This window comes from Aotus nancymaae, unplaced genomic scaffold, assembly GCF_030222135.1.
Source record: "Aotus nancymaae isolate 86718 unplaced genomic scaffold, 86718_ANA_hifiasm-v0.15.2.pri h1tg000122l, whole genome shotgun sequence".
Classification (NCBI taxonomy): domain Eukaryota; kingdom Metazoa; phylum Chordata; class Mammalia; order Primates; family Aotidae; genus Aotus; species Aotus nancymaae.
In genome coordinates, this window is record NW_026988537.1 from 1,352,009 (window position 1) to 1,374,325 (window position 22,317).

General features: G+C 41.6%; 1 long non-coding RNA gene across 1 annotated transcript; it reads left to right on the top strand.

Annotated features, from left to right (window-relative positions):
* The first annotated feature begins 1,921 nt into the window (after positions 1-1,921).
* LOC105708314 (uncharacterized) lies at positions 1,922-7,119 on the top strand. The gene is made up of 3 exons (XR_001105286.3): positions 1,922-2,502; positions 6,314-6,398; positions 6,945-7,119. It is a non-coding gene; the product is annotated as an uncharacterized LOC105708314 (long non-coding RNA).
* Positions 7,120-22,317: the final 15,198 nt, after the last annotated feature.

The window sequence follows — 22,317 nt, forward strand, 5'->3', positions numbered from 1 at the left end:
CCTCTGCCACCTCTGCCTGGACACCAGCATCCCATCTATGCTAACCAAGGACTGGAGACAAGGAGGCACCTCGAGACAGCACCCATGACATGGACTTTCGTGTCTGGCTCCCATGAACTTCTCCAAGCTTCTGTGAGCAGCAGACTCACAAGGATGGGAGCAAACGTGGGAGAAGAGAAACACGGAAGTTGCCATATGGGCTACAAGCACCAGACAGGCTGGTGGACACATGTAAGGTACCCTTTGGGGGACTTCTGGAAAGAACTGGGGGCCATTGAGAGGGTCCTGAGGGCCTGTTTTTGTTTGGGGAAAGGATTCTGCCACAGGAAATGTCTGGACATACATATACCTGCATTTCTTTTAAAGTTTGGAAGGATAATGGTTGAGAAGGATGAGATTATAAGGGGAGGCAGGAAATTCCACGTTCTGTTGTATATACTTCTGGAATGTTTCTTTTTTATAAGGAATATATATGTATCTAAAACTTTAGTAATAATAACTTACACTAAGATAGTCCCACTTAGAAAAAAAATACACGGGATACGGCATTGACTTTCAAGGACTGAGCCCTTCTCTGCAGCATTGCTGGTGACAATATGAGTCCACAATGACCTCATCTAGTGCATGCCAATACCTGTGACAGGGAATAAAGCACAGGCCACGGGAGGCACAGGAGCTCCTCTGGGTCCAGTTCCCAGAACAGAATCATGACCAAGGTCAAAAGCTAGCTTGGTGGCCAGCATGGAGTGCCAGGGTTGCCTATTACCTCTGGCATAGAGCCCTGAACGTGTTCTGCCTCCAGAGCTCTTAGAAAAACACCTTCTTTTGTGGGCAGACACCATGGAATAAAAAGGGTTTCTCTCTCATAAAGGCTTAGGTTACAGGAGAGATGGAACTGAAGTCTCACACCCTCCAGCTCCCATGAAAATGTCCAATGTCTCCACTGAGACCTATGCAACCTGGCCCTGCTTTCCTCTCTAGCCTCATGTTTCACCCCTTGTGAGTCTTTGTAGAGGGTAATAATGCAACTGGGAACAGAAGAATGTGAGCCAAGGGGCTGGTGTGGTGTGAGGGGATCCAGATTAGAGAGCTGAGTTTGGGGAATAGTGTGTGCCTGGTGCAAGAGTCCTCCCTGAGCACCTCTGGGTTAGACACCATCAGCTCTGCTCCTGCACCACCCGGGACCATCTGCGGAAACATTATCACTCTGTGGAATGGTTGGCTCATTATGTGTCTGTAGCCCCTACCAGACGACTGTGCGCATTTTTGCCAGCATGGGCACTAGCATTTGCCACAGTTGCCTCTGGTTCTCGGCAAAAGGCTCAATAAACATTTGCTGAACGAGAAAGCTGCTGGTCTGGCCTAACCTTTCAGGCACTCTCATGTCAGGCACAGAGCATTCTGGGCTGGGCTCTCACCTGCTCACCTGTAAGCTCCACACAGTTCCTAGGGGACAGATGGTGGCCAAACTCCAACAAGTAGCTACAGTCACCCAAATATCTCTTCCTGGAAGAGAAACCTCAACACACAAAGAGAATTAAATGCCGACGGAGGTCACTGAGGCCACAGACCCCTCACCCAGAGTTCTCAGTGTGTCAATTCACCAGGAGCAAACAGGAGCCCCAAGGCCTGGCAGGGGAGAGGACGGTGCACCAGAAATGCACGTTCTAGCCCAGAATCCACCCCAAACCACTGCGACTTTGGGCAAATTGTGCTGCCTCTCAGGTCCCCAGAGCCTGGGAAGGTCTGGGTTTGGTGCTGGCTACGATCCTGGGAGGAGGAAGGTAAGAGAGAAGCTGGCTAATCTGAAAAGCACATAGGCTGGGCTACACCCAACTGGACCTCAGCCCAACCAAATCCTCCCACCTAAAACAAACTCTCCTCGCATCATACATTCACATTCTGGGTCACAGGGCAAAAGTCTCCTGAAGGCCCTTGTGGCTGGTGCTTTTTACAAACAAGCAAATCTATATTGGGCAGCTACCTTTCCTTTGACAGGAAGGAGACCTGCCTCCCACGCCTCATTTCCCATGGTACAGATCTTGTCTGGACCTTATTCCTGCCAAGACCAGGCAATAACCAGCCCTGTGGTGTTGTGCTGTGTCACCAGCCTCAGCCTTCTTCCTCAACACTCGAACTCTGGAGGCAAAACCATGTCCCTTTCCTAGGATGCTGGAGTTGAGAGGCTGCCAACTATGTTATAAGGAAGATGGGAGCAATCTATTCCCACTGAGCTAATTGAGGTAGTGGGAAAGGAGAGAGTTTGTTGATATTTTTCCTCTATCCTACTAAATGCATAGGCTTTGGCATCAGTCAGACCCGAGTTCAAGTCCCAACTCTGCCACTTTCTAATTATTTGATGTTGGGCCAGTTACCGACCTCTCTGCATCTCAGTTTTGACTCTACAGAGTGGAGATATGACTAACACCCGCCTCGAAGAGTGGCTATGAGGATGAAGTAAAGCAACACCTGTCGTACGGCACGGTGCCTGCCTGGCGCACGGTAAGAGCTTAGCGAACGTTAGCAACTGTTGATGGCCGGGAAACGCTGGGCCCAGAGCAATAGGGCTTGTGTTTGTTGTTTTTGTTTTGTTTTGTTTTTTCTTAATTTCCCCATGAACCATGGTAATTGGGTTTATATCAAGATGAAATCCTAGCCCCACAGCACAGAAATCATGCCTTTTCGTGTCACCCCACCCACTACCTTGTAGTTCCAGCTACTTTGGATTAAACAACTGAGAGCTCAGAAGTGTACAAATAAAAATCCACAAGCAAAGACTGGCCTGTCTCTGACCGTAGTGGCAGACACAAAGCCCAAGAATCCCCACAGCTCAAATCTGTTGTTTCTTTCTGCCCTGGGAGTAAGCTCAGAAATCTGGCAGCAGAAATTCGAGTTACTCACTTTGAGCCTGCAATAACTCTGCCTCAGTGTTTTTGCTTATTCATAGTGAGAGGGTTACTTTTTAATCTTGTTAAAAAAAAAACAAAAAGCCTGCGGCCTGCAGTGGGAGGAGTGGGTACCAGGAAGCTGGGAGCACCTTCAGGACACATGATAATAGACAGCACCTGATGGAGAGGCAGGTCTGGGTCCCCCTACCAGCTTTGGGCCAATAAACCCTACTGTTCTGTTTCTGGCATTTTACAAAACTAAAGGATTCAGATGAGGCGGACAACAGAGTGAGTTAAGACTACCACCCCAAAGTTAGGGTCCTTAGCCAAACTTTCCCTGACTTGGTTAACAAATAAGCCAGTGATTAAACACATTCTTTTCTGTAACCCAGAGTGGATTCCCATTACCCAGACATATAAACACTAGATTAGTAACTTCAGCCCTGGTTCAACATCACTGTGTCTGCTGCATGTGGTGGGTGGCAAGGCCACCTCCAACTCCAAAGCCACTTCTGGGACGCCATCAGGACCCAGAGCAAAGGGAGGTGGGGTCCTGTTCTGTGGGATTGGCCCATAGGGCTTGGTGTATGCCTGGCACTGTGCCTACCACTTTACCTGCATTTCTTCAGTTAATCCTTACAACAACCTCATGCAGCGGGAACTGTTATTCATGTCCCCTTTACCTATGGGAAATGGATAGCTCAGAGAGGTTAAGTGGCATGCCCAAGAAATTGGGAGAAGCGGATCTTAAACTCCACAACCTGATGTCAGATAATACCGACTTTGCCATTTTATTACACTGTAGCATTTCCAAAAATTGGGAGATTAGTGAGCAGTGGAGTTACTGAGAAGGCTCAATGGGAGAGGGAGAAGGATTTGGGGGGACCCAGGGGAAGGGGAAGAGGCAAGAAACCCATGTGCAGTTAAGGAGTCTGGCATGTTCAGGAAACAGGCAAAGACCAAGCACAGACTTGGTTACAGCAAAATGTTCTGACATCCCTGCTGTCATGTATCTATTTTCTAAAGTAAAGCCTATCTGAACATGTATGAATGAGTGCTGTTAAAGACACCTGTGAATTGTAGCAGCTCTCATCAATGCCTCATGCCCAGCACTCAGGCTGCCATCCTCAAGGAGGCAGGGTGTCCTCCCTGCGGTTCTCTCAGCCAACCTCTGCTGACATTCTATTCCCTTCCAGACCAGGGGCATTGCAAAAGTGGGTGGCTCATGATAGCTTCCTCTAGACAAGCTCTTTAGACTCAAAATCCTTTTAAAAAAGAAGTTGCTCTTTATCTGTGCTTTGAGAATTCCATTGTTCAGATGGCAAGTTTAACTTCTTCACTCTTTGGCACTGAAAACAAAATTGTTTTTGTTTTTAATAGGCTTCTACAAATCAAACATTTAATATTTCTCTTAAAATTGAGGTTATGTGGGTGACTAGTTCAAGAGACATTCCAGGTTGTCCTGACACAACCAGAGAGGCTGGTCACTGTCCAGCTGAGACGCCGGCTCCCAGTGGGGGAAAGTTAGGCACGCTGGAGTCAGCCCTCAACTCCCAGACAGCATGAGTCTCTCCCTCCTCCCATGTCCTCAGGCCTCCTGAAATCTCTGCCTCTGACCTCATATCATAACTTTCTGTGATCAAGCCACCACACAGAAAATTCCTGGAGGTGAGAGTCATGCTTCATCTACTCTTCCAACAAGTATACACGAATGCCTTCTAAGTGCCAAGCAAAGTGATAGGCCTGGGAAACACTGCCAGCAAGATTGTTCTGATACTGGCAACGCCAGGAGGCACAAGAGTACACGAATACTTAAGCGTATGCACTCTGGAGCTAGACTGCCCTGCTCTAGCACTGGCTCGTTAAGTCACCCTAGGCAAGTCACTTAACTTCTGTGCATCTTAGTTTCCACTCTGTCTAATGGTGATGATGACAGGGCCTACCTTATCGTGATGAGAGGATTAAGTAAATCCACATAGGTAAAGTACATCCATGGTTAGCACTCAGTAAGCTCTATGTGTAAGGGTAAGTACAAGATATTTTAGGAGAACACAAGAAGGGTACCTAACTCAGACTTGGGAGGACTTCCCAAAGGACTCATACTCTAAACAGGGACTTTAGAAATCAGTTAACCATCGGAAGGGAATGCAAGGACAGGAAGAAAAATGTTCTAGATTAAAGGAATAGCACTTGCAAAACCATAAAGGCAAGAGTCCATGCTTTCTTTGATGAGTTTGCTTCATTTAAAAAAAATAAAAAGCAATTCAGTCACTAATAACAGTTATTATAAAGTTCGTAATGTGCCTTCTATCCTTGAACTATTACTATACAAACTGCAAAGAATGCAGATACAGGTCACAGAGAGAAAGTCTGAACTAAATTCATCTTTGAAGGTTCTATCAGCAAGGTCAAAATGGCTCACAAGCTCTCTTTTTGTTTTCAGTAGAAATTAGGTTAATTTAATGGCTTCTTAGAAGATGTTTGGTCTGTAGACGCTGGAAGAGAAAACATAGTGTAGTCTTTGTTTTGCACTCCTCACCACAGCACATTGCTTGTGGGAGGCACCCAATAAATTCTTTTTCCTTTTATACTCAAATGCACTGCATTTTAGTTTGCGTACTAGTTTTTTTTGTTGTTTTTTTTTAACAAATGCTTTTCAAATGGTGTATGTTTAAAAAATCCTGCCAATGCCCAGCACTTCTCTTCCCACTCACCTCACGAAAGGCAAGCCTGGGCCTGCCTCCAGCCTCTTAGCGTAGCAGCTTATCTCTAAGGTGACATCCCCACAGAGCTGTGCTTTATGATCAGCTATCGAATCTCAGCATACACTGAGAGCAAAGGTTGAAAAGACAATAAAAATAGAAACAACGCCAAGCATGGTGGCTCATGCCTGCAATGCCAGTGCTTGGGGAGGCTGAAGTGCGTGGACCTCTTCAGCCCAGGAGTTCAAAGCTGTGGTGAGCTAGAATCACACCACAGCACTCCAAATTGGGTAATAGAGCAAGACCCTGTCTCTAAAAACAAACAAGCAAGCCAGGTTTTACATGCCAGGTCAGTTCAGAGAAACAATGGGACCTACGATTAAATTTTGATTTTAAGAAAACTGAAGGTGGAGAAATGTTCCCAGCAAGCAATAATCCTTTGCAGAAGACCAGCAAAACCTGTTCCTTATTAATGAATGAGAAACTGTGGTTCCTGAGATAATAGGAGGAAATGGGTTTTATAATTCATCAAAGCCAGGGATTTTTAAACACCGTTGAAAGCTTTGTTCAAACTAAATATTACCAAGATACGTAAATAAAACACACCATGAAAGAAGGCTCTGGTTGAGGGCAGGGACCAGGCCCCAATTTTGTTGCCTTCCTAACCCCAGAGCATTCTAAAACTACTAATTTTAGTCTAATAACCACCCTTCCCTTTTACAGATGGCAAACCTGAAGCTGAGAAAAAATAGATGACTTCTCCAAGGTCATACAATGAATTGCTAACAGAGCCAGGATAAGTTCCTAGGTCTGTATACTCCAAATTCAATGACTCTTCCACTATATCATGCAGATGATATGAAAAATACACTTACTGATGTGGAAAGGGTGGATGTTGGAAAGCAGATGGTACATGAAAGGAACAGGGTCACCCTGTTGAATACACAGAGAAACAGGGCAAGACAAAGTCATGCAGTGGCTATTACAGGTTGAGTATCCCTTCTTCGAAATGCTTGGGACCAGAAGTGTTTCAGATTTTAGATTTTTTAAGATTTTGGAATGTGTGCATTACACTTATCAGTTGCGCATACCTGATCCAAAAACGCAGAATTCTAAGTGCTCCGATGAGCATTTCCTTTGAGAGTCATGTTGGCACTCAAAAAATTTCAGATTTTGAAGCATTTTGGATTTCAGATTTTCAGATTAGGAATACTCAATCTGTAGCTGTCTGGGGGCTATAAGATGCCTACTTAAAAGAGAAGACAGCATATCCCTTCTTCCTCCGGAATACTAGGATGCGATGATTTGTTTGCATATTCGAGTCAACAGGTTTTAACTTTGCTTCTTCTATTAGGTGCTTGGCAGCGTGCTGCACACAGTTAGCAAACACCAACCCACCGCCACCACTATCCCAGCACTCACCACCCAGTACAGAGACAGATGGGAAGCCCTTAATAGAGCAAACACGGTAAGAGACAGCTGTCTGGACCTTCAGGGTAGCCATGCAACCCAAGGGAGGAGGGAGAGACTGAGTCACTGGGAGAATCAAACAGCCCAGAAGAAAAGGTATCTGTGTAGGGTTTCCAAGGATGAGCTTGTCACCAGGCAGACAGGGGAAGTGAGCATCTTGTTCATGGAAAACAGAAACAGGTTTCAAACAGAGGCAAAAGATACTCATTTGTAGTTTAGAGAGATCACCAAGGTGGCACTCTAGAAATCCATGGCATGAAGAGGCTTCTGCAATGGTTGAAAACAGTAGTTTTCAGAAGGAAAATCAGCATGGGGAGCAGGAGGGATCAAGAAGAATAGGGGGTCTTCCCTGGCTCCCATGGCTCCCAGAAACTGCCAGAAGATGGTATCACCAACCAAGATTTTAAAAAAACAATTTAGGAGGGAAAATAAGGAGCCCATCTTAGCTGTCAAGAGTTCAAGGTGCTAGTGGGAGCTCTGGGTGGAGACGTCCAGCACGGAGGTGGGTGTAGGGGTCTGATGGTGCCTGCAGCACAGGGCTGGTCTGTGTCACAGCTTTAACTTCCAAAGGAAGAGCCTCAGCCTGATTCCCCTGTTGTGTACTGAGCTTGTTTTAGGCTTCTGCTCTGAGGGCTTTACTAAGTAGAATGTATTAAAATTGTGTGTTTTTTGTTTTCTTTGTCTCCAATCTATCTAAGTAGAATCCAAACCCTATAAGCTTTTACCATAAGTTAGCTGGGGATTGCAGCCACACCTGAGAAACTGGTTTTCTCTATTGCATTTAAGCTAGGAAGCAAATTTATTTCAAGCAATTATAAAAATATACAACATTGAAAAAAGATAGAGCATCTGTCCAATTTAGTTCCATGCCATTCTTTTACAGAATAAAATTGGCATAATCTTGCAAGCAAGAAAAGTAAGATATGAAGAAGGTAAATGTACAGCTGCCTAAACCAGGGAATCCTGTGATTACTCACAATTTAATTCAATCTACACATTTTCACCAAGTAATCTGTGGCACTGAAACACAACACTCAAATCATGGGAGATACTAAAAATGTAAGTCTAAGAAATAGCACATCAACTCCAGGAGCAGATTACTAATTGACTAGATAAGCAAAATACAAAAATAATGGCAATTTATCTGAGGTCACGGGCAATCCCAGAAGGGATTCTGAAGTGGGAAAAAACATAGAGCATAGGAAGAGTGAGAGTCGAGACAAACAGCTAAACCAGACTGCCAACCAATTATAAGCCAGGGCAGAAAATAATCAGGTCACCAGAGGGGCAGGGCAGAACAGAGGCAAGGGTGGCTTCATGAAGAAGACAGCGTGTGACACAGGTCTTGTAGTCTGGGCTGCTTTTGATGTTGAGATAGGAGAGCAAAGTCATTGAGGCTGGAAAATGTGGCATAGAAGGGGCAAAGGTACAAGGTCCAATTGCCTTAAATGTAGGGCGTGAGTCAGGAGTAAAAGGAGGTGAGGAAGAAATGTGGCAAGGGCCATGAGTGCTGGGCTACAAAGAATTTGGACTTCATCCCACAGGTAGTGAGACTCCCTAAAAGTGACTCACTAGACCAGAAGCTGTTTTGAGGAACATTTGATGATAGTGCTACTACTAAACATTTGCAATATTCATGGCATTTAAATTTGGCAGTAAGCATGGTCGAGACAGGTCAGAAAAAGCTTCTGAGGCCAGGCAGAAGGGGTGGCAAGATCCAAGCACAAGGTAATGCCTACCTAAATTGGAATGTGGGCATCAGGAAGAGCATGAAGGATAATACCCACAAATATAATTTTACAATGAATTTTGGCTCAGGTTGAGTGAGTAATCTAAAAATTGTGAGAATCAGTGAACAAATGTTCCTATAATAGTGAAAACTGCTTCTGTTGATAGAACATAGTAGAAATGTGCTACAAAGTAATATGTGCTGCAAATAACAATGTCTAGTGATGAGTTAACTAGTACAATTCCTATTAGGGCTCACCTGTAAATAGAGAAATACAGCCTAAGGCTCATAATACAGCTGGAGGTCATTTAATGTTACCTCCAGGTAGTGTTGCTAGTCAGCTAGATACTTTTTAACTCCTGTGAGAATAGTGATATGGTTTGGATGTGTCCCTGCCCAAATCTCACATTGAATTGTAATCCCCAATGTTGGAGTAGGGACTGGTGGGAGGTGATTGGATTATGGGAGCCGATCCTTCATGAATGGGTTAGCCCCATCCCTTTGATGCTATTCTTGTGATAGAGTTCTTATGTGATCTGGTTGGTTAAAAGTTCATAGCACCTCCCACCTACCCTCTCTTCCTCCTGTTCTGGTGGTGTGAAGATATTCCTGCTTTCCCTTTGCCTTCCATCATGATTTAAGTTTCCTGAGACCTCCCCAGAAGCTGAGCAGAAGCTTCTATGCTTCCTGTACAGCCTGAGGAACTATAAGAATCAAGAATAAGAAAATATGAACAAAGCCTCTAAGAAATCTGGGATTATGTTAAATGATCAAACCTAAGAATAATCAGCATTCCTGAGGAAGAAGATAAATCTAAAAGTTTGGAAAACGTATTTGGGGGAATAATCAAGGAAAACTTCCCTGGCCTTGCCTAGACATCCAAATACAAGAAACAAACAAACAAATAAACAAAACCTGAGAAATTCATCGCAAAAAGATAATTGTCTAGGCATATTGTCATCAGGATATCTAAAGTTAAGATGAAGAAAAGAACCTTAAGAAGTGTGAGATTAAAGCACCAGGTCACCTATAAAAGAAAACCCATCAGATTAACAGTAGATTTTTCAGCAGAAACCCTACAATATAGAAGAGATTGGGGTCCTATCTTCAGCCTTTTCCAACAGAACAATTATCAGCTATAAAGTTTGTATCCAGTGAAACTAAGCATCACATATGAAGGAAAGACACAGTCTTTTTCAGACAAACAAATGCTTAGAGAATTCAGCACTACCAAGCCACCACTATGAGAAATGCTAAAAGGAACTCTAAATCTTGAAACAAATCCTGGAAACACATCGAAAGAGAACCTCTTTAAAGCATACAGCTAATGGGACCTATAAAAGAAAAATACAATTTAAAAAGAAAAAAAAAACAAAACAAAAAACCAAGGTACACAGGCAACAAATAGCTCAATGAATGGAATGATACCTGACATGTCAGTATGAACATTGAATGTGAATGGCCAGGATGCTCTACTTAAAAGTTACAGAACTGCAGAATGGGTAAGAATTCACCAACCAACTATCTGCTGCCTTCAAAGACTCACCTAACACATAATGACTCACATAAACTTAAAGTAAAGGGGTGGAAAAAGGCATTTCATGCAAATGGACACCAAAAGCAAGCAGGAGTAGCTATTCTTACAGCAGAAAAAAACAAACTTTAAAGCAACAGCAGTTAAAAAAGACAGAGAGGAACATTATATAATGGTAAAAAGGCCTTGACCAACAGGAAAATATCACAATCCTAAACATATATGCACCTAATACTGGAGCTCCCAAATTTATGAAACGATTATGAATAGACCTAAGTAATGAGATAGACAACATAATAATAGTGGGGGACTTCAATACTCCACTGACAGCACCAGACAGGTCATCAAGATAGAAAGTCAACAAACAAACAATGGATTTAAACTATACCTTGGAACAAATGGACTTAATGGATATATACGGAACATTCCATCCAACGACTGCAAAATACACATTCTACTCAACAATGCATGGCACTTTCTCCAAGGTAGACTATATGGTAGGCCACAAAATGAGCCTCAATAAATTTAAGAAAATTGAAATTATATCAAGTACTCTGTCAGACCACAGTGGAATAAAACTGAAATCAACTCAAAAAGGAGCCTTTGAAACCATGCAAACACATGGAAATTAATAACCTGCTCCCGAATGATCATTGGGTCAAAAACAAGATCAAGATGGAAATTAAAAAATTCTTTGAACTGAATGACAATAGTGACACAACCTATCAAAACCTCTGGCATAGAGCAAAGGCGGTGCTAAGAGGAAAGTTGATAGCCCTAAATGCCAAAAAGACTGAAAAAGCACAAACTGACATTCTAAGGTCACACCTCAAGGAACTAGAGAAACAAGAACAAACCAAACCCAAACCCAGCAGAAGAAAGAAAATAACCACAGAGCAGAACTAAATGAAATTGAAACAACAAGAACAACAACAACAAAATACAAAGGATAAATAAAGTAAAAAGCTGGTTCTTGAAAAAGATAAATAAAATAGATAGACTTTTAGCAAGATTGAGAAAAGAAGAGGGAAAATCCAGATAACCTCGATAAGAAATGAAACAGGAGGTAGTACAACTGGCACCACAGAAATACAAAGGTCATTCAAGGCTACTACAGACACTTTTATGTGCATAAACTAGGAAGCCTAGAAGAGATTGCTAAATTCCTGGAAAAATACAACCCTCCTACCTTAAGTCAGAAAGAATTAGATACCCTGAACAGACCAACAACAAGCAGCGAGATTGAAATGGTAATTAAAAAATAACAAACAGCTGGGCGCGGTGGCTCATGCCTGTAATCCCAGCACTTTGGGAGGCCAAGGCGGGCAGATCACAAGGTCAAGAGATCGAGACCATCCTGGCCAACATGGTGAAACCTCGTCTCTACTAAAAATACAAAAGTTAGCTGGGCGTGGTGGCATGCACCTGTAGTCCCAGCTACTCGGGAGACTGAGGCAGGAGAATTGCTTCGACCTGGGAGGCGGAGGTTGCAATGAGCCGAGATCACGCCACTGCATTCCAGCCTGGTGACTGGCGACAGAGCAAGACTCTGTCTCCAAAAAAAAGAAAAAAAATAACGAACAACAACAAAAAAAGTCCAAGACCAGATGGATTCACAGCAGAATTCTACCAGACATTCAAAGAAGAATTGGTACCAATCCTATTGACACTACTCCACAAGGCAGAAAATGTGGGCACCTTCCCTAATTCATTCTATGAAGCTAGGATTACCCTAATACCAAAACCAGGAAAGGACATAACCGAAAAAGAAAACTACAGATTGATATCCCTAATGAACATAGATGCTAAAATCCTTAACAAAATACTAGCTAACCAAATCCAACAACATATCAAAAAGATAATCCACCATGATCAAGTGGTTTTCAACCAGGGATTCAGGGTAAATGTGATACATGAATTAAACAAAATTGAAAACAAAAACCACATGATCATCTCAGTAGATGCAGAAAAAGCATCTGACAAAATACAACATCCCTTTATGATTAAAACTCTCAGCAAAATTGGCATACAGGGGACATACCTCAATGTAAAACATTTATGAAAAACCCACCACCAACATAATACTGAATGGGGAAAAACTGAAAAGCATTCCCTCTGAGAACCGGAACAAAATAAGGATGCCCACTCTCACCACTCCTCTCCAACATAGTAATGGAAGTCCTACCCAGAGCAATCAGATAAGAGAAGGAAATAAAGGGCATCCAAATCAGTAAAGAGGAGTGAAACTGTCACTGTTTCCTGATGATGTGATCATTTACCTTGAAAACCCTAAAGACTCCTCCAGAAAGCTCCTAGAACTGATAAAAGAATTCAGCAAAGTTTCTGGATACAAGATTAATGTACACAAATCAGTAGCTCTTCTATACACCAACAGTGACCAAGGGTAAAATGGCTGAGTCAGCTTTAGACTATAAATCTAAAGACAGAGATTGAGCTCTCTTTATACCAAGTCTTGTGGTGAATATTTAAAGTGAATTGCAAACTCTGAAGAGCTTCTCTAATTCTTCCAGGGTTTCTCCCACCTTTTTCCCCTCAGTGACAGAAATAGATTGAAGCCAGTTGATTAGAATTAGGAGTTAACTAACTCTCTGTGGGATTGGATGCCACTGATCTATCTAGTAAGAATTTAGCTTAATTCAGGTGTTTGGTTTGCATTCAGATTTTTCAGGAATTAAGTATGGGGTTCTTTCTTAGGGATATTTTTCTTTTTCTTTTTTTTTTTTTTTTTTTGAGACGGAGTTTCGCTCGTTACCCATGCTGGAGTGCAATGGCGCGATCTCGGCTCACTGCAACCTCCGCCTCCTGGGTTCAGGCAATTCTCCTGCCTCAGCCTCCTGAGTAGCTGGGATTACAGGCACGCGCCACCATGCCCAGCTAGTTTTTTTTTTTTTTTTTGTATTAGTAGAGACGGGGTTTCACCATGTTGACCAGGATGGTCTCGATCTCTTGACCTCGTGATCCACCCGCCTCGGCCTCCCAAAGTGCTGGGATTACAGGCTTGAGCCACCGCGCCCGGCCAGGGATATTTTTCTTTATAGAGAATTACAATTTGAGATGAGGTTTGAGTGGGGACAGAAGCCAAACCATATAATTCATGTTGAGTTACATTGTTTCTATGCCTAGTCTCTTGAGAGTTTTTGTCGTGAAGGGATGTTGGATTTTATCAAGTGCTCTTTTTTTTTTTTTTTTTAACATCTGTTGAGACAATCATACAGTTTTGTCCTTCATTCTGTTGATATGATATAATTACATTTATTGATTGCATATGTTGTACTGTCCTTGCATCCCTGGGATAAATTCCACTTGACAATGGGGTGTAATATCTTTTTGATGTACAGTTTGCTAGGTTTTTGTTAAAGATTTTTTATCAATGTTCATCAGGGATATTGGCGTGTAGTTTTCTTTTCTGTGTGTCTTTCTCTGGTTTTGGTGTCAGGCTGTCGCTAGCTTCCTAGAATGAGTTAGAGGGAGTTCCTTCCTCTTTAATTTTTTTAATAGTTTGAGGAGAATAGATATTAGTTCTTTATAAATTTGGCAGAATTTGGCAATGAAGACTTCAGATCCTGGGCTTTTCTTCATCGGGAATCTTTTTATTATGGATTCAACCTTGTTACTCATTATTGGTCTGTTCAGTTTTTTATTTCTTCCTGATTCCATCTTGGTAGGTTGTATGTGTCTAGCAATTTATCCATTTCCTCCAGATTTTCTAATTTGTTAGCATATAGTTGTTCACAATAGTCTCTGATGATCTTTTATATTTATATGGTATCAGTTGTTATGTCTCCTATTTAATTTCTGATTTTGTTTATTTGGGTCTTCTCTCTTTTTTCTTGGGTAGTCTAGCTACCAGTTTATCAATTTATCTTTTTTAAAAAACTATTCTTTGCATCATTAATTCTTTGTGTGGTTTTTTTAGTCTCTATTTCATTTATTTTTGTTCTGATCTTTATTATTTCTTTTAGTAATTTTGGTTTGCTATGTTCTTGCTTTTCTAGTTCCTTGAGGTATATTGTTAAATTGCTTATATGAAGTCTTTTACAGCTGGGAGCAGTGGCTCATGCCTGTAATCCAAGCACTTTGAGAGGCCAAGGTGAGCAGATCATTTGAGGTCAGGAGTTCAAGACCAGCCTGGCCAACATGGTGAAACCCGACTTGTAATAAAAATACAAAAATTACCTGGGCGTGGTGGTGGATGTCTGTAGTCCCAGCTACTTGGGAGGCTGAGACAGGAGAATCACTTGAACCTGGGAGGTGGAGGTTGCAGTGAGCCAATATCACACCACTGCACTCCAGCCTGAGTGACAGAGTGAGACTCTGTCTCAAAAAAAAAAAAAAAAAAAAGAAATCTTTTTCCTTTTTGATGCAGGTGTTCATTGCTATAAACTTCCTTCTTAGCACTTCTTTTGCTTATGCAACTTCTCTTCCTCTCCCTACACACTCAACCTGAGCCAAACTTCATTGTGAAATTATATTTGTGGGTATTAACCTGACTTACTTCTGCAACATTTCCTTGGTTTATCAGGCATACCATGATAATACTCTAACTATCCTGATGCATGTACAACATGACGAATCATCTTATCAATAGGATCCTCTATTTCACCAACAGAATATTAATAATTCTCATAATTTGAGAAGACTTTGCTTCATAATGAGAAGTATCAGTAGTGGGGCTTTCAGTTACAAACTTTGAAGGACCTTATGGCTGCCCACCCCCATATCATGCATTTGAAGAGCCTGTTTATATAAAAGCTTAAGATAAGAAAGGAAGGAATCAAAATTGCATAACCAATTTCAAGCCAGTCTCATAACCACTAGGACTTTCTCAACAAGTGAGGTATTAGTAAAAATATTAAATAACTTAGTTGAAGTTAGTGTATAGGTTAAAATCCTTTATATCCTTATTGCATACCCATTCCAGTTAGGCTTCAAGATGCAGCATTACCTATTACAGAAGAATTTTTGCATTTCTATGGTCACGCTTTCATTGTATTTTTAGTTAGCCCTTTATTCCTTTACATTATTTTATTAACAACTAAATTAACCCACACAAGTACTATGGATATTTAAGCGGTAGAGACGATATGAACTATTCTTTTTTTTTCTCTTTTGAGACAGAGTTTCACTCTTTGTTGCCCAAGCTGGAGGGCAATGGTGCCATCTCAGCTCACTGCAACCTCCACCTCTCGGGTTCAAGCAATTCTCCTGCCTTAGCCTCATGAGTAGCTGGGATTACAGGCACCTGCCACCATGCCTAGCTAATTTTTGTATTTTTAGTAGAGACAGGGTTTTGCCATCTTGACCAGGCTGGTCTTGAACTCCTGACCTCAGCTGATCAGCCCGCCTTGGCCTCGCAAAATGCTGGGATTACAGGGGTGAGCCACTGTGCCCAGCTGATATGACCTATGCTACCCACTATTATTTTAATCCTGATTGCTTTACCATCTTTACTCATCCTATTAATATACATAATGAACATAATTAGTAACTTCTCCCTAACTGTAAAAAATATAGGCCATCAATGATACTGAAGTTATGAATACCCACATTACAAAGACCTAAATTTTGATTCCTACATAATCCCTATAACAAATCTAAACCAAGAGAAGTATGACTACTCAATGTTGATTATCAAGTAGTCCTGCCTATAGAAATATCAACTCATATACTAATCTCCTCTAAAAATCTCCTACACTCATGAGCTGTTCCATCATTAGGACTAAAACCTGACACAATTCCAGGGTGTTTAAATCAAGTAACCCTAACACCCACACAACCAGACCTGTATTATGGACAATGCTCAGAAATTTGTGGATTAAATCACAGCTTTATACCTATTGTGCTTGAATTAGTTCCACTAAAACACTTTAAAAACTGATCATCTGTTATAATGCCACTGTGAAGCTAAAAAACCTTAATCTTTTAAGTTCAAGACTAAGAGTATTAATGTCTTCCTAATGAAATGCTATAACTAGACACATCAACATGATTTATCACTTTTTTTCTTTTTTAGACAGGGTTTTGCTCTGTTGCCCAGGTTGGAGTGCAGTGACACAATCAGGACTCACTGCAGCCTCAACATCCTGAGCTCAAGAGATCCTCCCATTTTAGCCAGCTGAGTGACTGGGACTACAGGTGTGTGCCACCATGTCTGGCTAATTTTTTAATTTTTTGTAGAAATGGGCATCTCACTATGTTGCCCAGGCTGATCTCAAACTCGTAATCTGAGGTGGTCCTTCTCCCAAAGTGCTAGGATTATAGGCATGAGCTACTGCACCATGCTTATTTATCACTATTGTTTCAATATTTCTAGCACTATATATTTTATCTCATTCAAAATTTTGAACTAGTAGCTCATGCAAGTAATTCCAGCACTTTGGGAGGCAGAGGTGGGTGATCACCTGAGGTCAGGGGTTCAAGACCAGCCTGGCTAACATAGTGAAACTCTGTTTCTACTAAAAATACAAAAAATTAGTCAAGTGTGGTGGCATGTGCCTGGAATCCCAGCTACTTGGGAGGCTGAGGCAGGAGAATTACAAACCTGGGAGGTGGTGGTTGCAGTGAGCCGAGCCGAGATCACACCATTGCACTCCAGCTTGGGCAATAAGAGTGAAACTGTCTCAAAAAAAAAAAAATTGAACTCTATTTATTTTTTAAATTCATCACCAAAGAACATCAAAGCATCAAAACACCAGATCCCTTGAGAAAAAAAAGTGAATAAAAATTTGTTCACTTCTTTCATTATGCCTACAATAATAGAACTACCTATTGTTATTCTAATCATTTAATTTCTAAATATCATGTTTCCTGCCCCCAATCGCCTAATCAATAATCTACTAGTTTCTGTTCAACAATGATCGTGCAACTCATACTAAAACAAATAACAATACATAATATTAAAGAACATAGTTGATCTCTAATATTAATTTCACTTATTTATGAGCTAAACAAATTTACTAGGATTATTACCCCACTCACTCCCACCAGCCACCCAATTATCAGAAAACCTAGGTATAACTATCCCACTATCAGCAGGAACAGTAATTACTGGCTTTCACCACAGAACAGAGCATTATTAATGCCTCACTTCCTACCACAAGGAACACCTGTCCCATTTATCCCTATGCTAGTAATTATTGAAAATATAATGTTAGCCTTTTCATTCAACCCACGGCCCTAGCAGTACAATTAAGAGCCAACATTACAGCAGCCATCTACCATATGCTTAAATTGGTGGAGCCACCTTAGTCCTAACATCCATTCGCCCAGCAACAGTCTTAATTGCATTTCTCATTACTTATCACTCCTGAATTTATGGTCGCCCTAATTCAGGTTAACATCTTCGCACTTCTAGTTAAGCTTTACCTAGATGATAATACTTAGTCACCCACCAGACCCATGTCTACCATACAGTTGACCCTAGCCCCTAGCTCTTGATCACTTATCAGTTCTGCTTATAGCATTTAGTAATATGATTTTGCTTTAATTCAATTATTTTACTATCTTTAGTTGTACTAACTAATATATTAACAGTATATCAATGATAACAAAATGTAGTACAAGAAAACCCATTTCAAGGCCACCACACATTAATTGTTCAAAAAGGCCTATGATACAAAATGATTATCTTTACCGTATCAATGTAATTACTGGTGTCACCTTTTTTACCCTTTGCTTCTTATGTCAATCACAATTTCTTTTATTTTCTTTTTTTAAGACAGAGTCTCACTCTGTCTTCCAGGCTGGAGTGCAGTGGTGGGATCTTGGCTCACTGCAGCCTCAGCCTCCTGGGCTCAAGAGATCCTCCCACATCAGCTCCTCAGTAGCTGAGATTTACAGGCATGCACCGCCATGGCCAGCTAATTTTTGTATTTGTTGCAGAGATAGGGTCTCCCTATATTGCCCAGGCTAACTGCAATTTTACTTCACATCTAATCACCCTTTCAGATGTGATGCTGCTGCCTGAGAGTGACATTTTGTAAATGTAGTCTATTTGTATACATCTCTATTTATTGATGAGGATCCTATTTTAGTATTAATCAGCACAACTGACTTCCAATCAATTAGCTTCAGTATTAACCTGAAAAAGAATAATCAGTCTTACATTAACCTTATTAACTAATAGATAACTAGCTCTATTGCTTATCATCATTGCATTCTGATTACAACGATTAAACATCTATACAGAAAAATCAAGGGTATACAAATGCAGATTTGATGCAATAGCATCTGCCCAACTATGATTTGCCATAAATGTTTCTTAGTAGCTATAGCATTCTGATTATTTAATCTGGAAATCACCCTCCAATGTTACCATAAGCATCTCAAATAAACAACTCAAAACTCATACTCGTTATGGCACTAATTTTAATCTTTATCCTATCCTTAGGCCTAGCTTATGAATGGATCCAAAAAGGACTAGAATAAATTAAATACGGTTTTTAGTTTAAATTAAAACAATTTCAACCCATTAAATTGTATTTTATAATTACCAACATGCCTTGTTTTATATTAATATTATTCTAGCTTATATTGCACACTGATACAGCTTTTAGAACACCAATCACACCCAATTAGATTCATTATTATGTTTGGAAGGCATAATGTTATGATTATTTGTTGTAAGAAAATTATAATTTTTTGTTCATTTTTTTGTTTTGTTTTGTTTTGTTTCAGGCAGAGCCTCACAATGTTGCCCAGGCTGGACTCAAACTCCTGAGCTCAACCTATCCTCTCAGCTCAGCCTCCTGCATAATTGGAATTTACAGATACATGCCACTGCATCTGGCCATAATTTAAAATATTTACCTTATCCCACTCCATCTAAGTCCAATTTGACTACTTTCCCTAATAACTATAACAAATCAACACCATCTCTCAAAATAATCAGATACATGAAACAACTATATTTCTCAGTATTCATTTTTCTTTTCTTTTCTTTTTTCTTTTTTTTTTTTTTGAGACAGAGTCTCACTGCATCACCCAGGCTGGAGTGCAGCAATGTGATCATGGCTCACAGCAGCCTTTACTGCCTGGGCAATCCTTCCACCTTAGCCACCTGAATAGCTGAGACCACAGGGGCACACCACCATGCCTGGCTAATTTTTTGCATTTTTTGTAGACACAGGATTTTGCCATGTTGCCCCGATTGGTCTCGAACTCCTGTACTCAAGTGATTCTCGGCTTCAGGCCTCCCAAAGTACTGGGATTATAGGTTTGAGCTGCCACACCCCGCCAATGTTAATTTTTCTACAAATATTCTTAATGATGACATTTACTGCCACAGAACTAATTCTATTCTATATTCTCTTTGCAGCAACACTAATCCCAACTCTAATAACTGTCACTCAATGAGGAGACTGAAGAGAACGATTCTTGCAAGACTTTATTTGCTGTCTTACATACAGCTTGGCTGTTCAACCCTACTCATAGCATTAATCTATATCCAAAATTCCTCAGGCTCATTACATTTTTAAATAACCACTATCAAATTAAAACATAACCAAGCTCCTGATCTAATGTCTCCCATGATTAGCATGCATAACAGCATTCCTAGTAAAAATACCCCTTTACAGCCTCCACCTCTGACTACCAAAAGGGCATGTAGAAGCCCCAATTGCAGCCACATTACTAAAACTAGGATGCTGTAGTATAAAATGAAATATTACAATTTTAAATTCACTAACAGAATACGTGGCCTACTCATTTCTTTTTTTTTTTTTTTTTTTGAGACAGAGTCTCACTCTGTCACCAGGCTGGAGTTCAGTGGTGCCATCTTGGCTCACTGCAACCTCTGACTCCCTGATTCAAGCAATTCTTCTGCCTCAGTCTCCCAAGTAGCTAGGATTACTACTTGCACCACCACCCCCAGCTAATTTTTTGATTTTTAGTAGAGACGGGGTTTTACCATGTTGGCCAGCATGGTCTCGATCTCCTAACCTTGTGATCCTCCCACTTGGCCTCCCAAAGTACTGGGATTACAGGCACAAGCCACCGTGCCTGGCCCTATTCACTTCTTATATTATCCCTAGAAGGAGCTATTATAACAGCTTTGTTTGTTTACACCATCTTTGGTGTAAACAGTGAGTGCCCCCGACCCCAGACAGACTCTCAAGGTGGCAAAGATCCAGGTGGTCTGGCCTATCAAGGACCCCTTGAAGGTGCCTCTCACCCCCAGCACCAAAGTGGCCCACGTCCTGAGGCAGTTCACAGAGCGCCTCAGCCCTGGTTCCAATGGTCAACAAGGCAGTGAGGACACGGACAGCCTCCTTCTACAGTCCATGGAGTCAGCCAGCATCCTCCTCTATGAAGTTGGAGGGAATATCAATGAGCATCGCCTGGACCCAGATGCCTACCTCTTAGATCTGTACCGTGCCAACCCGCACGGCGAGTGGGTCCTTAAACAGAGCCCCACATAAACCCTGCGACTCCCAGGAGCAGCCCGGATGCCTCCTCCTCTCCCCTGCTGGCTCTGTCTTCAAGTACCCAGCATGAGAACAGAGCTATTTCAGGGGGAAGGTCTGAGTCTTCTTCCAAGGCATCCTTCTCTGAAATGCTTCTCGGACCCCTCAGAAATGGACTCAGAGCTAGTGCTCTCTGCAATCAGAGGGGCTAGGACCTCAGGGAAGGGAAGCCAACACCATAGCCATGATCAGCCCTGGGAGAACCGGAGACAGGAAGGCTTCCCTTCACAGCTCACATGGGTTTTTTTGTTTTGTTTTGTTTGTTTGTTTATTTGAGATGGAGTTTTGCTCTTGTTGCCCAGGGTGGAGTGCAATGGCTTGATCTCGGCTCACAGCAACCTCCGCCTCCCAGGTTTAAGCGATTCTCCTGTCTCAGCCTCCTGAGTAGCTGAGATGACAGGTATGTGCCACCATGCCTGGATAATTTTTTATTTTTAGTAGAGATGGAGGTTTCTCCATGTTGGTCAGGCTGGTCTAAAACTCCTGACCTCAGGTGATCCTCCCACCTTGGCCTCCCAAGGTGCTGGGATTACAGATGTGAGCCACTGCGCCCCTCCTCACAGCTTTCAAGTTTTAACCACGCACACAAAGCCTTCACTCCCCCGCAGCCCTCCAGAGAGTCGCCTCCAACAGCAAGCTTGCTGCATGACAACACCACTCGGGGCACTTGGATCTCCATGGACTTCTCTCCATGGCTTCCAGACTGGAGGAAAATTAAAAATGCAGCACCTCTATCAAGAGGTAGTTGGGTTTTATTTCCCCAGGGAAAATTGTTCTGAAAGTGGCCCTACAGTGTGTAGTGGCAGCAGCACCAGAGACAAAACCAGGAGAGCTCTGTGACCTTGAACAAGTCCCTTGGCCTCTCAGAGTCCTTCAAGGAAGAGGGGCTAGGGCCTCAGGGATGGGGAGCCAGCACAGTAGCTATGATCAGCCCTGGGAGAACTGGACAGAGGAAGACTCTTCAAGGCTTTCATGTTTTAAATGTTGATTTGTACAACCTTGTCCTTTTGTAATATGATATTTAAATTGTTTAAACATTAAAGGCACAACAAGCTCAAAAAAAAAAAAAAAAAAAAAGTCTTCTTAGACTTAAAATCACTCATTACCTATTCATCCATAAGTCTTGTAACACTAGTGATACTAGGCATTTTTATCCTAATGCCATGAAATTTTACAGGAGCCACAGCCCTATAATTGTCCATGGCCTCATATTATTAATGTTGCTGTGCCTCAAAAACTCAAACTATGAACGAATCCATAGTTGAACTATACTACTAGTTCTCAAACAGGTATTAGTTCCTTTAATAGAAACATGATGAGCACTGGCTAGCTACCTTATCTAGCCCAACCACCACTATGAACCTAATTAGAAAATTATTTGTAGTTATAGTATTATTTTTGTAATCTAGTTTTACCACTATCCTAATAGGACTTCATATACTAATTACAGCCCTAAATTCACTCTACATATTAAACACAATGCAACGAGGAAAATGTACATACCACATTA